Raw genomic sequence first — 17,307 nt, 5'->3', positions numbered from 1 at the left:
GAGTAACAGTGGTGAAAGTGGACATCCTTGTCTTGTTCCTGATCTTAAAGGAAATGCTTTCAGCCTTTCACCACTGAGTATGATGTTAGCCTACAATATGTTTTAAAACATTGTCACCCCCGAAAAGAAACCCTCTGTCCATTAACAGTTACTTCCCATTGCCCCTTCCCCCCTCCAGCCTAAGGCAATCACTAATCTCCTTTGTGTCACTATTCTGTCTTCTAGGGTGGACATTTCATACAAATAGAATTATACAATATGTTGTGTCTTGTGTCTGACTTCTTTCACTTATCATAATATTTTCAAGGTTCATCCACATTGTACCATGTATCTGTATTTTTTTCTTATTATTAGGTAGTATTCCATTATATGGCTATACCACAGTTTGTTTTTCCATTTGTCAGTTGATGGACATTTGAGTTATTTCCACTTTTTGGTTATTGTGAATAACACTGTTATCAACATTGACATACAGGTTTTTGTGTGGATATATGTTTCCTTTCTCTTGGGTGTATACCTAGGGGTGGAATTCCAGGGTCATATGGTAACTCTGTGTTTAACTTTTTGAGGCAATCATCATGTTTTTGACCTAACATTAACTACTACTCATTCTTCAAACCTCAACAAAAGTGTACCTTCCTCACAAATGGATTTCTGTTCCTGTTCTTTTCCCCGTGAGATGTGCTCTAGTTACATACCTCATATAGTTTACTGTCTTTTCCTTCATTGTCTTATTCTAGTTAGTTATCATGTCATGTGCAGTATAGCTTGGTATATGTCTGTCTCTCCTACTAGACTCTAAGTTAGATGGCTCTTTAGCTCACCACTGTATCCTCAGAGCTCATACTAAGGCACTGTGACAGCCTTTAAGAAGGCCCACAATGATTCCACTTCCTGGTATTCATGCTTTTATGTAATACCTTCCCCTTGAGTATGGGCTTGACTTAGTGACTTGTTTCTAGCACTTACAATAAATAGAATAAGGTGGAACTAATATTTTATTTAGGGGACTAGGTCTGCTCTCTCTCTTTCTTTCTCTCTGATCACTTACTCTGGGGGAAGACAGTGGTTGCCTCATGAAGGCACTACAGAGAGAGGCCCACTTAGCAAGGGACCAAGGTCTCTTGCCAACAGCTACATCAGTAAACTGTCTTGGAAGCAGGTCCACCAGACCCAGTCAAGCCTTCAGATTGCTGAAGCCCTAGTCCATGTTTAATGGCAACCTCATCTGGGATCCTGAGCCAAAATCATGCAGTTAATTCCTGAAATTCCTAACCTCTAAGAATTGTGAGATAATAAATAATTGTTGCTTTAAGCTACTAAATCTTGAGGGTGATATCTTACACAGCAATAGAAATGAGTATAATTATACTTCCTGGAACATAGAAGAGCTCAGTAAATGATGAGTAAGGGAATGAATGAGTTAAGGAATAAAAACCATGGACTTTCCAGAAATGAAGATATTAAAAGCTAGTTTTATTGAACATTTCTTAGATTTAAGCATTTATATCAGAATCTCATTTAAGGACCCCATCAATCCTATATGGTACACATGATGACCAGTATTTTACTGATGAGGAAACTGAGGCCCATAGAAGCTAGGAATCAAAAGCAGACCTACGTGACACCAAAGCAGGAAAAGAAAAAAATCACACCACACTGCCACCTGCCGCAGAAGATGGTTTCCTCCCTCATCCAAGGAAACTTTTAGCAGTTCTGGGTCATGAAGCAAAATGAAAGATCACCTACGTAGAACCATACCATTTCATTTTCAAGCTTTTTGTTCTTATATTTAATTATTAATTTATTTTTTAGAATTTTTTATTGAGGTGAAATTCACGTAACATAAAATTAAGCACCTTAAAGTATACAGTCTAGTACATTCACAGTATTGTACAACCATCACTTCTATCCAGTTCCATAATAAATTGATTTATTTTAGACCTTGGGTGCAGAGAGTTGAGTTAGTCACACTTCTCAGTTCATGGCACATTAACATCATTATCTGGGCAGGACCCTTTATGATTCCCTTTTCTGCTCCATCCCAGGAGCTCGGTCCACTGCCACTTGCCCACCCCCAACCATGCTAACACGTCTAATGTCTATCTTATTCTTTATATATGCTTTGTTTTACAAAACCCTCATGCACTCTCCAACTTTGGTCTTCCAGTTTTTCTCGACATTAAGAAAATAACAGGGCTGTACAGTTCTTCTGTCCTTTAGGAGGAAGCTTTGTTTTTACAGGAAATAATGCTAAATAAATAGTAAAGAATCCTTTGTTCTAAACCAGAGGTCTACAAGCTACGGCCCAAGGGCCAAACCCAGCCTTCAGCCTGTTTTGTGAATAAAGTTTATTGGAACACAGACACATTCATTCGTTTACGTGTTGTCTGTGGCTGTTTTCTCGCTCTAGTGATACAGTTGAGCAGTTGTGACAGAGACTACGTGGCCAGCAAAGCTTCAAGTATTTACCATCTTGCCCTTTACAGAAAAGGGTTGCTGAGGCTTCTCTAAACCGCAATCTGTCACCTACAACCCTTTGTCTGCTCATTAGGCAAATCTGTTCACTTCTTGAGCTTTAGTGTCTAGTTCCTAAACTTGAGATCAGGGTACTAAAACTATAGTTTTTAGTTCTCTTTTTTGATTTTCATTTTTACTTTCTTTCTCTCTACCTCATGCAGTAGAACGTATTTTTTCAAACAAAATATTTATGAGAAAACCCAGTGTGGGAAATACAACAGTGAAGTTTCTCTGGTGGAAGCAGAGTCCTGCCTGGCTGGCCTCACCCTCATCTATTTCATCTATCACCTCTCAGATGCTATATTCATATGCCAGTGCCCTGGGAACCTCTGTGAGAAGAGCAACCACCTCTTAGCTATGATCAGAGTCAGTTCCCTCTGTGGCATCCTGCTGTTGGATGGTAGTATGGAAAGTGATGAATTTGGGAGTTAAATTCCAACTCTGACGTTTGCTGTGTGGCTTGGACCAGTCACTTTAATCTCTCTGAACCTCAGTGTTCTCATCTGCAAAGGAAAATATGGATACATAATCCTGACATCACATGTTGGTTGGTTGTGAGGATTTAAATAATATTTCTAACATACCTGGCTCAGGAATCTGCATTCAGTGAATGGGAGCTATGAAGCATAAAAACTAATATTTGTGTGAAGGACTCCATGTGGCGCCTTCTTTGTGTATGTTGGTCCTGAACCCCCATGTAGAGTACAGGTTTCTTGAGTTCAGTGTTTATTTGAGTCGTCACTTTTTGGATACTGCCACTGAGGCTGGAAAGATCAGGCTTTTCATTTGTGTGAAAATCTGTTACTTATGCGCTATGACATGGGGACACTCCCCAAAGTCTATCAAGACTGCAAATGGCATCAACAGTGACTGGGTGAGTGCTTGATATCCAACATTAGTCTTTAGCAGACTCTGGGCTAAGATGGTGCATCTTCAGCCAGAGAATGTTCCAAACAGGAATAAGATGTCAAGACGTTATTTTCTGCAGGGGGTTAGTTTGAACTGACAAATTGATCAAGTTTAAATCACTGATGGAAAGAGGCATAAATAAGGCTTAGGAAAGGCCCATAATGTGTGTAACCACTTCAGAGAATAGACAGAGGTCAACTGCAGAGGCCAAGGAGGAGAGTAGAAAGGGCTCTTTTAGGAAGTCATCCAGAGTTGTTTCTGCCCTCATCTCAGACAGGCTGTGTGGCTTGAGGCAGTCCTCTAACCTCTCTGAGCTCAATTTGCTCAAACAAAAAAAACAGCTTGAGAATTCTGAGTGACCCTCCAGGGTTATTGTGAGCATCAGTGTCTGGCCTAGTTCCTGGCATGTGGTGGGCATTCAATCAGAACTTCCTGAATGAATCAATACAGTGTCACAAGAGACACACGAGAGCACTCTGAACATCAAAAATTACAACGTACCACTGAAGCTGTTACATGGTGGAATGCAAGTAAGATGCATTAATGGCTGGCTGTTCACCTGGGCACGCTGGGCACCCTGGGGGCACTGGAAGAGGGAAGAAGCATGCGGAAAGGTAGGGACACATTGATAAAGATGAGGGGCAAACATGGCTACTAAGGGTACCTGGGACCTACCATGGACTATGGTTGGGAGTGATTAGTGGTTTGATCTGAGTCAGAATTGCACTGAATCAAGTCAGACAGGCGCTGAGTCAAAAGTAGCAATTATCATCAGAGCACACAACAGGCACTAACCACGTGCCAAGAATCGTGCTAAGCATTCCATACACAACCTCATTTAATCTTTAACAACAACAGTGAGATGTAGGTACTTAGCCTAATTTACAGTAACAACCACTTGCATGCAGTGAGACTAGCGGGATAGAACCAGCTCTGGCTGCAGGACTGTGAGTAGGAATGCCATGGGACACATCTGCGCTTGCGCAGAGAAAGGCAGGCGCCATGGAGCCTCCTTCACCTTCTTTTTCTCGGCCATGGCAAACTTGAAAGCCACAGGGTGATGGGGCAGTGTCAAAGAGGAAAAGGTCCTAGATTCCCAAGTTGCCTGGTAGAGAAGAAATCCCTCCATTCACATGAGTGAGAAATAAACTTTCATCGTGTTAATCCACTGAGGCATGAAGGTTTATTTTTGTCTGAGGCAGAGCTTGATGCATCCCAGCAAACACAACAGCCCACATTTATTTAGTGCTTGCTACTACGTTAAGGACTCTGTGTATATTTTTAATTTCATTTCATCCTCACAGCAGCCTCTCATTCTCATTCTACAGGTAATGAAATCGATAAATTATCTGAGAAGACAGTTAGGATGTGAATTTGAACCCTGGCATTCTAATGCCAGAGCTGCCTTCTGAACCGCTATGCTTAAACTGCTTTCTTAGAGAAGGAAAAGAAAGTTGAGAAGTTAAGGAACTTGCCCAGGATCACAGAACGCAGAAATGGCAGAGCCATGATTCAAACCTGTATCTGTTTGGCTTCACACACTGTGAAAACTGCTGCTGTTTCTCGTGCTCTGCTTTGCAGTTTTGGTCCAGGCTGATCCAGAGTGGCCAATGTGTCTTTCCCTGGTTTTTCCACTCACTGTCCAGTACGTGGGATGTGAACACACTTTGTAAAGTGTGAAGGGTTGTGCAGACACGGAGACAGTGTGGGGTGTAGGAGTGGGCACAGGTGGGCTGGCTTGCCTTATGCTCAAGTCCTTGTTCACAAGGGAGGCTGCAGATGCTCTGGCCTGACAATGACACAGCGCTTGCTCTGGGCAGCACTTCCCATCACCACTCCTTGCGGGGTGGCTTGCAAAACTCAGCAATACGGCCATGGGTGGTCCCTGGAGACGTCAGGAGTCCTGCTATTGACAGGTGTATTGACTTTTAAAACCACAGTGTTGGAGCCTCGGGGCACTCTTGGACTCATATTTCCTTTTTCAGTCTATAATGCTGCAAAGGTTCACAGAGACAGCCTGAAAGTCAGGCACAGCCCTGCCTGAGTGGGTAATGAAAAGGGTACTGTGGCTTGAAGGGAAAGAAATGAAAGAGGTAATAACAATAGCTAGCATCCGGGGGCACATGCGCCAGCTAGTGTTTAGGCTGCTCTGTGGGCAGATATCATGGAATCCTCACAGCAATGCTGAGAGATGGGTATTATTTGATTTTACAGGGGAGAAAACTGAGATTCAGAGAGATCATGTGATCTACCCAAAGTCAAACATCTAGGAGTTAGAAATTATATTGGGTTCCTCTGGAATCAGGAATCTTAATTTGCTTGGCCCTTTCAGTGCTGATTTGCTTTATAAATGCTTTTCTATGTGGGTTCACTTGACAGGTTAGCTATAATGAAGAGTCCGCTGGGGTTCTTACCTTGCAAACAGCATTTGTAAATGTTAATTTGTTTGATCCTCACAAAAGCTTTGTGAGGTAGAGAGGATGTATCTGATTTCCTACTCAAGGACACTGGGACACAAAGAGGTAAGCATCTCACCTAAGGTCACACAGCTAGCAACAGAGGCAGGACCTAAAACCCACGTGTTCTGAAATCTGGTCAGATGTCTTCCCATGAACCCACCAACTCTCCTCTTGGAAGCCGGGAAGTGGCCAAGAGCATAGGCTTACACGTGGGGCCATCTTGGATCGGAGGCATAGTGACAGCTCAAGAGCTATGTGGACTTGTACTATGCAGAGTCTTTCTGGGTCCACGTTTCCTTAGTCCTAAAGTAAGAAGAATAATAGTAATACCCACCTCAAGGTTATTATGAGGATTCAGTATAAGAGCACATAAAGTCAGTGTTCAGTGGATAGAAGCTATTATTTTTCTTATACTATAAAATCTCTTCATCTGACTGTTGCTGTCTGAGAAAGGTCTGCACTGAAAACAACCCCATCGTGATGTGATAGAGCCTGGGACTCCTACAGCTCACGTATGTTTCATCCTCTGAGATTTCCAGGAAACCTCACTGTGCTCAGTGCCAGTTTTCTGGATTCACTGAAAAATGATGCCATTTGGTCCCCTCTCTGCTGGCTTCTGGCCCTCCGGAGGAGAGGTTGGGTTCCGGCTGTGTTAAAGATCCTATCTACCCTACCCGTGGATGGCTAGAGGTCTACGTGGGGCTGGGAGCTGCTGTCCCTCTCAGCAACTTTAGTTGTTTCCTGATAACAGTGTTATTCTCTTCAGTCTTCTGGGAGCCCCACCAGCATCATTAATCAAAGCACCACGTTGCTTACTCGTACTGAAGTATCCTCACCGCCTCATCAATCATAAAAGCAGCAAAGGGTGTGCTTTGGATTTCTAAGGAATGCTCCCGACTGCACCAAAAGAAAGAAAACCATGTGAGGGTGGGGGGAGCTTAAGTATCAGCTGGTCCTCGGCCCATCACTCACACTGGAAATGTCTTTACAGCTTTATTTGGGTTGTGTCTCTTTTTAAATCCTAGTAAACAGCCATTAAGCTAAAAACACTCATTGCTTGGCACAGGGAGCCCCACTGGTTTTCAAGCTATTATTTTAATAAGGCCTATTTTACAATTAAGGCACCATGGGCTTTAAATTACACATAAAATAAAAAGTGGAAATTGAAGCATTAAGTGTGTGTCTGCCGTTAGAGAAACAGCAGCCGCTCTTTGTGGTAAAATGCTGTCTGGTATAAAACGAACAGAACAGAAGACTGGGGTTGTGTACCACCATGACAATTAAAAAAAATAGTGTACACACGTACCATGAGAAAGGCCTGTTTACTCTGCTGCAGTCCGGCTTTGGGCTCATGCCTAAATGAGCTAAATAATAATAATAACCATAACAGTACTGTGAATATTACTGGTAATAATAGTAGCAGCTAACGTTTTTTGAGCACTTGCCATGTGCCCACGCCACTGAGAACTTTCTTATGCACCGTGTCATCCTCTCACCAAGTGTAAGAGGGAGGTCGTTCTTTTTTTTTTTAACATCTTTATTGGAGTATGAAGGACGTCATTCTTATCTCCACGACAGAGAAGGAAACGGAGGCTTGGAAAGGAGGCCACCTGTCTAAGACCTTCCACCACAAGATGAAGCACAGCCTGCACCAGCACCCGACAGAGGGAACACGTTTGGTGATTTCAAGAAAGTGAGGGAGGCCGGTGAGCTTGCGGGGTGTTTCGTGAGAGTGGGTGGAATAAGATGAGGACAGGAGGCAAGCGAGGGTCAGCCCGCTCATGACCACAGTAAGGAACTGGCTTTCTTCTAAGTCTTGGGAGAATCTTAGGCAAGGGAGGCTGATGCTCCAATTTTAAATAGATAACTTGGGCTGCTGGTGAGGACGGATTGGAAATGGACGAGAGTTAAAGTAGGGAGAGCAGTCAGGAGGTTGTTGCAGTAGCCCGGGAAGCCCAAAAGAGTTGGATTCAAGTTGGAGATGGAAATAGCAGAGTTATTGTCAATCGCCCGTCTTGCACGGTTCCCGTCCGTCTCTGTGCTGTCCTGACATCAGTCCTTGTCCTTCCAGCAGAGATTCTCTTCACTCCCTCAAGCAAAGCTTCATATTCCAAACTCTTCTGCCTCTCCCTTTCTAGAATGTTCATAGATTTATTAAGGAGCTTTGTTAGTCTTTCCAGCTACCTCCTCATCTGTCTTGCAAAAAAAAAAAGGTTTTTAAGCTACCACCCTCTCCCACCACCCTCCCTATGGTTGGCATTTAAGGCCAGAGAGTTCAAAAAGGTTTGGAGGATTCTCGTACATGTTAAATGAGCCACTTGCAGATCAGACCTGCCTGCCTCTGTAGACAGCTGTCAGGGGAGGGTGATGCCACAAATGCTCATTTGTCTTGACAAAACATCAGAGCCCCATGGGGCAGGAGGCTTTTACAGAAAAGTGCTGGGGGATTGGACAGGAGCTGCATCTACTCTAGTGACCAAGGATTCTCTGGTGGCAAGACCTCGTCTTCCCTCAGAAGATGAACCTCCTCTCTGAGGAATGGAGGGTGTGCCCAGCTATGTCATAGACTTGGAAACTTTTCACCTCTTGTCCACAAAATCCAGCTCCTGGGTGGTACTGAGTCAAATTCATTAACATCTGACATCTGTTCAGTGGTGCATAGAAAATGAGTTGCAGCTTCGTGGTTGGATTCCCAGTTTGGCCTTTCAGAGCTGCAAGCTTCCTTGGCAACCATGACAGGGATCCTGGGATGGGATGAAGGATCTTCAGAAAGGAGTGGTCCTTTTGAGTTCTGCTTACATCCAAGAGACCAAAACTGGCAAGAGTGGAGCTTAGAACCTTCCAAAGATGTTGAATGTAGGTCTCTCTCTCTCTCCTAATGCTCGGGGAAGTATATTGGGAAAATTCTAGATACTTATCGAGTTGTTTGTCCAGCCCACCTATGTGGAATGTGTCTTCTGCTTCTAAGAACCGACTCTCTCACGCCCGCAATCCACATGCTTCCTGTGGGAGAAACTGTATTTCTGCCATGGGCTCTGTGCCATGGCTTCAGCTAATGGAAGACCAATCAGACTTCTTCCCCTAGGAATGTAGAACCAAGATTAAGGTCTCAGTGGGGCCCGTCTCTCTCTCTTTTTTAAATCTTATTGAAGTACAGTTGATTTATAATGTATTAATTTCTGCTGTCAGCAAAGTGACTCAGTTATACATATATTCTTTTTCTTGTTCTTCTCCATTATGGTTTATCGCAGGGTATTGAATATAGTTCCCTGTGCTATACAGTAGGACCTTGTTGTTTATCCATTCTGTATTTAATAGTTTGCATCTGTTAATCCCAAACTCCCAATACTCCTCTCTATGTCTGTGAGTCTGTGTCTGTTTCGCAGATATGTTCATTTGTGTCGTAGTTTGGATTCCACATATAAGTGACATCATATGGTATTTGTCTTTCTCTTTCTAACTTACATCGCTTAGTATGATAATTTCTAGGTCCATCCATGTTGCTGCAAATGGCACTATTTCATTCTTTTCGATGACTGAATAATATTCCATTGTGTGTGTGTGTGTACGTGTGTGTGTGTGTATACCATATCTTCTTTATCCATTCATCTGTCGACGGACATTTAGGTCATTTGCATGTCTTGGCTATTGTAAATAGTGCTGCTGTGAACATAGGGGTGCATGTATATTTTCAAATTAGAGTTTTCTCTGGATATATGTCCAGGAGTGGAATTGCTGGATCATATCGCAACTCAATTTTTAGTTTTCTGAGGAACCTCCATACCGTTCTCCATAGTGGCTCCACCAATTTACATCCCCACCAACAGTGTAAGAGGGTTCCCTTTTTTCCACCCCCTCTCCAGTATTTATTATTTATAGACTTTTTAATGATGACAATTCTGCCTGGTGTGAGGTGGTACCTGATTGTAGTTTTGACTTGCATTTCTCTAATAATTAGTGATGTTGAGCATCTTTTCATGTGCCTATTGACCATCTGTATGTCTTCTTTGGAGAAATGTCTATTTAGGTCTAGGGCCAATCTTTTGAGTCCTACTAGCTGAGGAAAATCAGGTTTTCCCCGAGGTAGGATTAGGAAATTAGTGCTACTTATCACAGTGGACAAACCCTGAATCTCTGTGGCTTAACACTATGAGTGTATTTCTTATTCATGCATATAGGAATGCCACGTGAGCAGCCTTCAGGTTGCAGTGGCAGCAGGAGAGAGAGGTAGAGGGTCACAAGGGATATTTTTAAGGGTCAAGACTTACATCATTTCCATTTGCATTCCATTGTCCTGGATTAACTGAGGTGGTCCAAACATAACTACACGAGAGGCAGGGAAACAGAGTCTCTCTGCGTGTCAAGGAAGAGGAAGTGTTATAGTGAGCACATAGCATTGCTACACCACCTATGTGAACCTGCAGACAAAGAAAGTCAGACCCTAAAGAGAAGAGGAAATGAAGCAGGCACAGGCTACAAATAGCATCCCTATAGTGAACTTCCATTGTGGCCTCAGGTAATGCCAGGGGTCTCTGTACTTAGAAACAAAGAGTAGCGTACAAGTCCAGCCTTTAGCATCCACTGCACAAAGACACTTTAAAAGACTTGAAGATAACATGGCTCAGGGTCAAGCCCAACTCCTCATGGTGATGAAAAGGTGAAGTTCTACATATTTACAACTCTGGGCTTCTAACCATAAATGACCTTGAGAACACAGGTGTTCTGGTGCTCTGGAGGTCTGTTGCCTTGGGTTTAAAAAGATGAAAATTTTCACATCACCAACTGAGAGAGTACCCTTCGATGCAGTTATGATTTTTTTTTTTGAAAGAACATACCGCCCTCTTGCAAAGGTCGTATTATTTTGCATTTCAGACAAAGGGCTGTAGATCAGGAAGGAAACCTGAATCCAAGGGCAGAGCAAAGAGAAGGGCACCATTAGCATCAGGTTAGTTCCACATGCAGATGGAGTGGGCAACATCCTGGGTGCTGATTTCAGTGGTGTCAGGAGAACCTCACAGGCTCCTCCAGCTTAGCCCTGCAACCCCATCCTAAGAGATTCATTTATTCCCTTGGCTTAAATCTTTACAAATCTTCCCGACCCCATCTTCTTGAACTCAACAGTCCTGCACTCAACATTCCAACACTGGTGATTACTGTCAGATTCCCCAGGCTCACTCCAGTCTGTCACTTTCTGTCCCGCTGTGTCCCTCTCTCTGCCCCCAAAGTCCTTGGCCTTCTCTTCCTCATGGAAAAATCCACTCACTTTCCTCCAGCCCTTTTCAAAGCTTTCCCTGTGCTACCAACAAAGATCACTCCTTCTTCTGTGGCACCATCATGTCTAGTATTGCTCTGTCTTGTAATTATTTGCTTCTCGTTTGGTCTCCCTTGTCCCTGCTAAGCCCCCCAGACCCCAGCCTGGCACTCTTTGAAGGTAGGATTTTTATCTTACTTGTGTTTAAACTTCTATGGAATCATCTATTATCTGACACATAGTAAATCACTGACTAAATAAATAATTGACTAAATAAAATGAACAAGCAAATGAGTGTATCCACAAAAACAGTTACCTCTAGGAAGGGTAGCCAATCAAGTCTTAGCAAATATACAAGTAAGTAGCAATCAAGTGATTGGAGCTTCCGAGTCAGTGAGGACAGTTTTTGTTACTGCTACTAGAAATGTTTATTTTTTCCTCTCTGGCTTTACCCCCTTTAGCCTGGAGTGCTCAGGCTCTCAGCTTCTCCTCTCGCCTGTCAAAATTCATCTACTCCAACTTCAGATTTCTCTGCTGTCCCTTTACTTCTGTCTCTTGCTCCCAAAACCTTCCAACACAAATTCATTGACATACTTAACAATATTAGAACATTGGTTCCATGGGAGGAAGCGACTATGCTTGTCACGCCCATCAGCTTCCCCAGTGCCTAGAACAGTACCTGGCGCAGAGTGGGTTCTCAATAAATATTTGTTGAATAAATGAAAGAATCAGCTAATCAGTAAATATGTGAAACACTGAAGTCCTTTCCATTAATATGCTATTGAATTTTTAGAAATTAGTCTGGGTTTTAGATAGCATTTTTCCCTGTTATAAGAGATGATAAATTGGTTTCATCTCACTTAAAATCGCGATTAACTGGCAGTGGCTAGTTGGAACACTCTATTGAGAAGAATTCGAGTTGGGTTCAGTGGAAAAAGAGGACCATGATTGATTAGTGATGTCTGTATTGGGCAAAGGAGGAGAAACTGGTGATGCAGCTTTCATCCCTGAAAGAGAAAACTCCCAGTTAATAGATAAGTAATCTTTGATCATGTGGTTCAGGCTGTAGACATCTGTGTAAAATGGTGAGAAATAAAGGAGGGCTGGGATGATGTAAATGTTTACAGTTCCCAGGTAACTTGAATTTGAAAACAAAAATAGTAGTAATTTAAAAAATTTGTTTAAAAAGTTCTGTTCAGATATATAAATAAATCTATCAATTTAAATTGCCAAAGCACCAAAATACGAAACTGCAAAAAACTACTCATCCAATCATATTATACATAGACTGAAGCAAGTGTTTGGGTATCTTGGTAACAAATCGGCTTGAGATTCTCCGTGGTATTTATTAGTACCCTCCATCAAATATTCCCAGTATTTCTTCTGCTAGGTACATGGTAAGATTGCATCTTCCCTGGCTCTTTGAAATTGAGTGTGGTCATAGACTTGCATTGGCCAGTGAAATGCAACTGGAGGTGAAAAGGGCCCCGCTCTGGGCAAAATCTCTTAAGGGCCAGTGTATGGCTTGCTTTTCCTGGTCCCTCCTATAGCAACCAGCAAAGCTCCAGGCAGGAGGTCCTTCTTTAGCCTGAATCTCTGCCTGGAGACAGCATGGAGCAGAGCAGAGTCTCCAGCTGAGCATGAAAAAGAAAGAAACCTTTGCTAACGTTTTTAAGCCGCTGATATTTGGGCTTTGTTTATTGCTACAGTATAACTGAGCCTGTCCTGACTGATACATTTTCCAAATTGGGAATTTGCAGTATGTGACAGCACAAGGTAGAGATGAGACTGGTCGCTAAGGACTAGTTACTTGGCTAAGCATCCCCTTCTCTAAACTGTAGCTTCTGTTCACCTGAAATATTTAGGAAAAGAATCAATAGAGGGAGAAATGAAAGCTCTGCTTCCCACTGCTCCTCGTCATGAACCTTGTGCTCCAGACGAACAAAGCAATGCACTGTTCTTTGTAATCACCCCCAGGCTTTCTCATTTCATGCCTTTGTTCCCACTGTCCTCTCTCCTTAGAAAACCTTTCTATCACCTTGCATCCAAGTCACTACCAGCTCCCAAGAACCAGCTACAAAGCCGACTCCTCCAAATGCATCTTCCCACCAGCTAGGAGTGATGTCTCCCTCTTCTGAAGTCTCAAAGCACTTTACCATTCTCTCTCATTATATTTTTCATTGTCTGCTGTAAAGGTTTATTGATGATTGTATGAAAGAATAGAGGGATGGAGGAGAAGAGGAAAGGAGAAAAAGAAGGAAGCAAATTTAGGGGATTATGGGTGCCAATATAGAAGTAACAGTTGCAAATTTGGGAAATTGGTCTTTGCCTCTCTATTTTATATTTTGGGCTTTCCCTCCATAAATTGCTTTTTATTCTAGTTACCCACTCTGTGCTAACCCACTTTTTCTGTGCCCCACCGTTGCTTCCTCCCAACTGTGTCTTCTGATTGGTTATAATGGGTTAATTGTTCAGATAAGATATATCTTTGCCAACAGGTGAAGAAATCTACGATCCTTCCTGATTAAAGTAATACATACTTCTGTTGGCCTTCCCTTCGTCTCTTGGTGGTTCATGATACACATTGATGGCAGCTCTGAGTCGTCAGGGTAGACAGTTTGAAAAATTCAAACCTTAATTCCTTTAATGGCCCTTTTGAAAGAAACAAACCAATTTGCAGTGCTTGGCGCAAAATGAAATTTCTGGGTCTCGTTCGGAAGTTATTGAGAATTTCAAGATGGCAACAGCAGAGCATAAAACCAAGGGTGAGGCCCTTGTAAGTATGGGACCCTGTGTAACTGTGTGGGTTGCATACCCATGAAGTCAGCCCTTGCGTGTGATACGCGAGCTCTCAATGTTTTCAAATCCTGCAATGTAGCTGACAGTCAATTCTGGTTATGTATAGAGCTTCTCCAAACTGGCAACACCTTTATCTCCATCCTCCTATCTACCATCGTACGAAGACTGTGACATCCAGGAATCAATTACCTAAGGAGGCTAACAACCTTCAGGAATGTTGCCTGCTCCTCTTTGTTCTCTGCAGAGGAAGCGGGATGCATTCCAGCATCAAAGCAGCAGCTTCGCTAGGCTTCCTCCAGCCGACTTTCAAGATGCTGCTATAGATTGTTTGTGTCCCCCCCAAAATTCATACGTTGAAACTTAATCCCCAATGTGGTAGTATTTAGAGGTGAGGCCTTTGAGAGGTGATTAGGTCATAAAGGTAGAGCCCTCTTGAATGGGATTAGTGCCCTTATAAAAGATACCCCAGAGAGCTCCCTTGCTCTTTATGAGGACACAGTGAGAAGACAGCCGTCTATGAATCGGGAGTCCGGTCCTCACCAGACACTGACTCTACTGCTGCCTCCAGAACTATGAGAAATAAACTTCTGTTGTTCATAAGGCACTCAGTCTACGGTACTGTGTTGTAGCAGCCGGGATGGACTAAGACAGATGTCAAGGAAGAGTTTTGATTTGTCCTCATTTTCCTTTAACAGTTTGTCGACTAGAGCACCTATCTATTTCTTGACAGAGTTGAAAGTTTGCCCACATCTTCTAAGAACTGTGGTCTTGATGGTCTGGGAGTATGTTTTATTTTATCTTAAAAAAATTTTTTTTCCCCTACCTAAATCAAAGCGAAGTTGAGAATACTTTTAGCTTATGTTGTCTAACTCCTGTACAGTTCAATTCCACATCAAGGTAACAGAGAAACTGTGGGATGTTCTCCAGTAGGGCAGGCCAGCAGGAGTTCCCAGCATGGGTCTGTGGTGCTCTGTGATCCACTGGCAGCTTTGGAGAGTACACCACACACAGGGGAGGGCGAGTCTGCTCCCGTTCAAAATTCCAGGAAACACCAAAAGATTACTACAGGACCTGGAAGTCATATTGCTATTGTCCTTGCCCTGCCTCTGACAAACTAAGTCAGTACATTTGGGAAGAGAGTGCTCAGGACAGATGAGGTCAAAGTGGTGGCTTCAATCCCCGGAGGGCCGGGACGCTCTACTTTGTTGTACTTGTCGTTTATAGTTCATATCTGCAGTTAGACCACCATCCATTCTGATGTCATATCAGTTGTTAAACTTTGTTTACTGTCATTCCTGGAACGAACCACACGCGCATTTGCAATTTGGTGTCTCACATATGTATAACTTAGAACTACTGGAACAGTGGTCTAGGAAGCTCACACCATTCTTCCCAACCCCATATTCAGTGATGCAACATTGGTACCTTAGAATCAGCCTTAGCGGGAGCATTTACACTGCAGAAATCGGCAAGTATTACAAATCGGAACTTTTTGGGGTTTGTTTTCAGAAAGCCAGCTTATCTGTTCATCACACATCTCAGACGGATGAGAGATGTGTGACTCATTTGTTTAGTCAGTCATCCATTCTTTCACCCACGATACAGTCAAAGACGTTTCTTGCTGTGTAATTTATCTCCCAGACTAGGACATTTTCAAGAGTGAAAGAGCAAAATCATACCAGAACAACCCAGAGTAAACAGAGACTGTGTTGGGCAAGTGAGGTTGAGGCTACAGCGGTCATACGAAAGGCATGATCTCAGTCCTTCTGACATTACAGCCTCGTGAGCTAAAGGAATATATCAATAAATAGCATTACCTACTGCTTCATCTCCCATGAATAATATCAAGAGGTCTCAATCAAATACGATCAGGTTAGTTCTGGGATGTTCTCCAGTAGGGCAGGCCAGCAGGATAAAACCAGTGAAAACTGGTTTTATCTTGATCATCTAACTTTAAAAAATTTTGAGTTGTGACTATATCAAGTAATTTTTCTGTCTTAAAAAACAAACCACGTAAACACTCTTCATGTTCAAAGGGGTCACCCTAAGAGGCTGTATATTTTTCCCAGGGAGGCTGCCATTACAAGAACACCCAAGGCCTAAGGGTATTTTGATTGGCTTTGACAGTGGTCAGTCTTCATCCCTGCTGCACAGATTCAGCTTTTGAAATGGACCAGAATTTACTTGGCATTAAGTGTAATGAAGAAAGAAAATGACCAAGCTGGGCAGAATACTTTGGTTTAAAACAGGGCGGAATCATAAGGTCATGAGATGCAGCATCCCGTGTGGTTAGCTAAAGTGGCTTTGCAAGTAGATACTCCCAAGAAATCTTACCAAGTGAAGTCTTGCTCGATTTCTTTGGATAAGCATTCTTCATTTTTAAAATCACCCTGAGAGCTTTTGGGCACATCTTATACAGATCAGGTATGGGAGAAAAGCAAGGCTGCAGTAGAATAAAGACATCTTAGTGGTTTGACATTTATGTCATGGCGTCACCAGAAGCTTACTGATAAAAATTGTTTCAATCTGCTACAAGAATTGAAACAGTTAGTCAAAATGTCCTAAATATGGTTAATCTTTCAATGTTGCTGTGGAGAGAGAGTAGTTGCTGGTTTACTGATGTTTAGGAGGTGCTACTCTTCACACAAATTCCTATTAGTGGAAACTGAACTCAAGCCCTGGTCTTGCATTCAATCAGCACAGGGTAATGGAGGAACTACCATGTTTCAGCGCTCAGCCCTGGGCATACGGCAGCAAGGAAAAGTCACAAGCCTCCTATTTTCTTGCAAGTTATAGCCTAGCAGGCTTTGATCAAACAGTAATGCAAATAAAAGGATAGTTTCAAACCGCTATGCTAAATTCCATTAAAGGAAAGTTCAGGGCTCTATGAGAGAGTATAACCCTCCCGGGGAAGTAAAGTTCAAGCTAGGTTGTGAAGTAGGAATAGGAATTAACTGGACAAAGTGAGAGAACAAACTGTGGGAGGAGAATAGCATGGGCAGAAACTCAGAGGCTCATGTTAGGGTCAGGGAATCATTCTAATCTGGAGATCACATGAGCAAGCTCTTTTTTTGGTAAGAAAAGTGAGAAGGTCACTTCTAGAGACCAGATGTCTTGACTCATACCTCGTTCAGGATGACACTTCTTGAATTCCAGCTGTGTCTGGAGCATACAGGGAACCTAAGTGTTGAGATGGTCATGTGTCGATCTGGAGGTTAGCATCTCGGGCTTGCACACACACACGCACACACTCAAACACACACGTGTGTGTATGCACACACATATATACACACAAGCACACACTTATATTTACAGGGGTGCACACATATGCACACCTGTATGTATTTTTTTACTTATGAGAATGACTAT

The sequence above is a fragment of the Neophocaena asiaeorientalis genome, unplaced genomic scaffold, assembly GCF_003031525.2.
Source record: "Neophocaena asiaeorientalis asiaeorientalis breed wild unplaced genomic scaffold, Neophocaena_asiaeorientalis_V1.1 scaffold336, whole genome shotgun sequence".
NCBI lineage: Eukaryota > Metazoa > Chordata > Mammalia > Artiodactyla > Phocoenidae > Neophocaena > Neophocaena asiaeorientalis.
The sequence above is the reverse complement of the archived record's forward strand: the minus strand, read 5'-3'. Positions refer to the sequence as shown.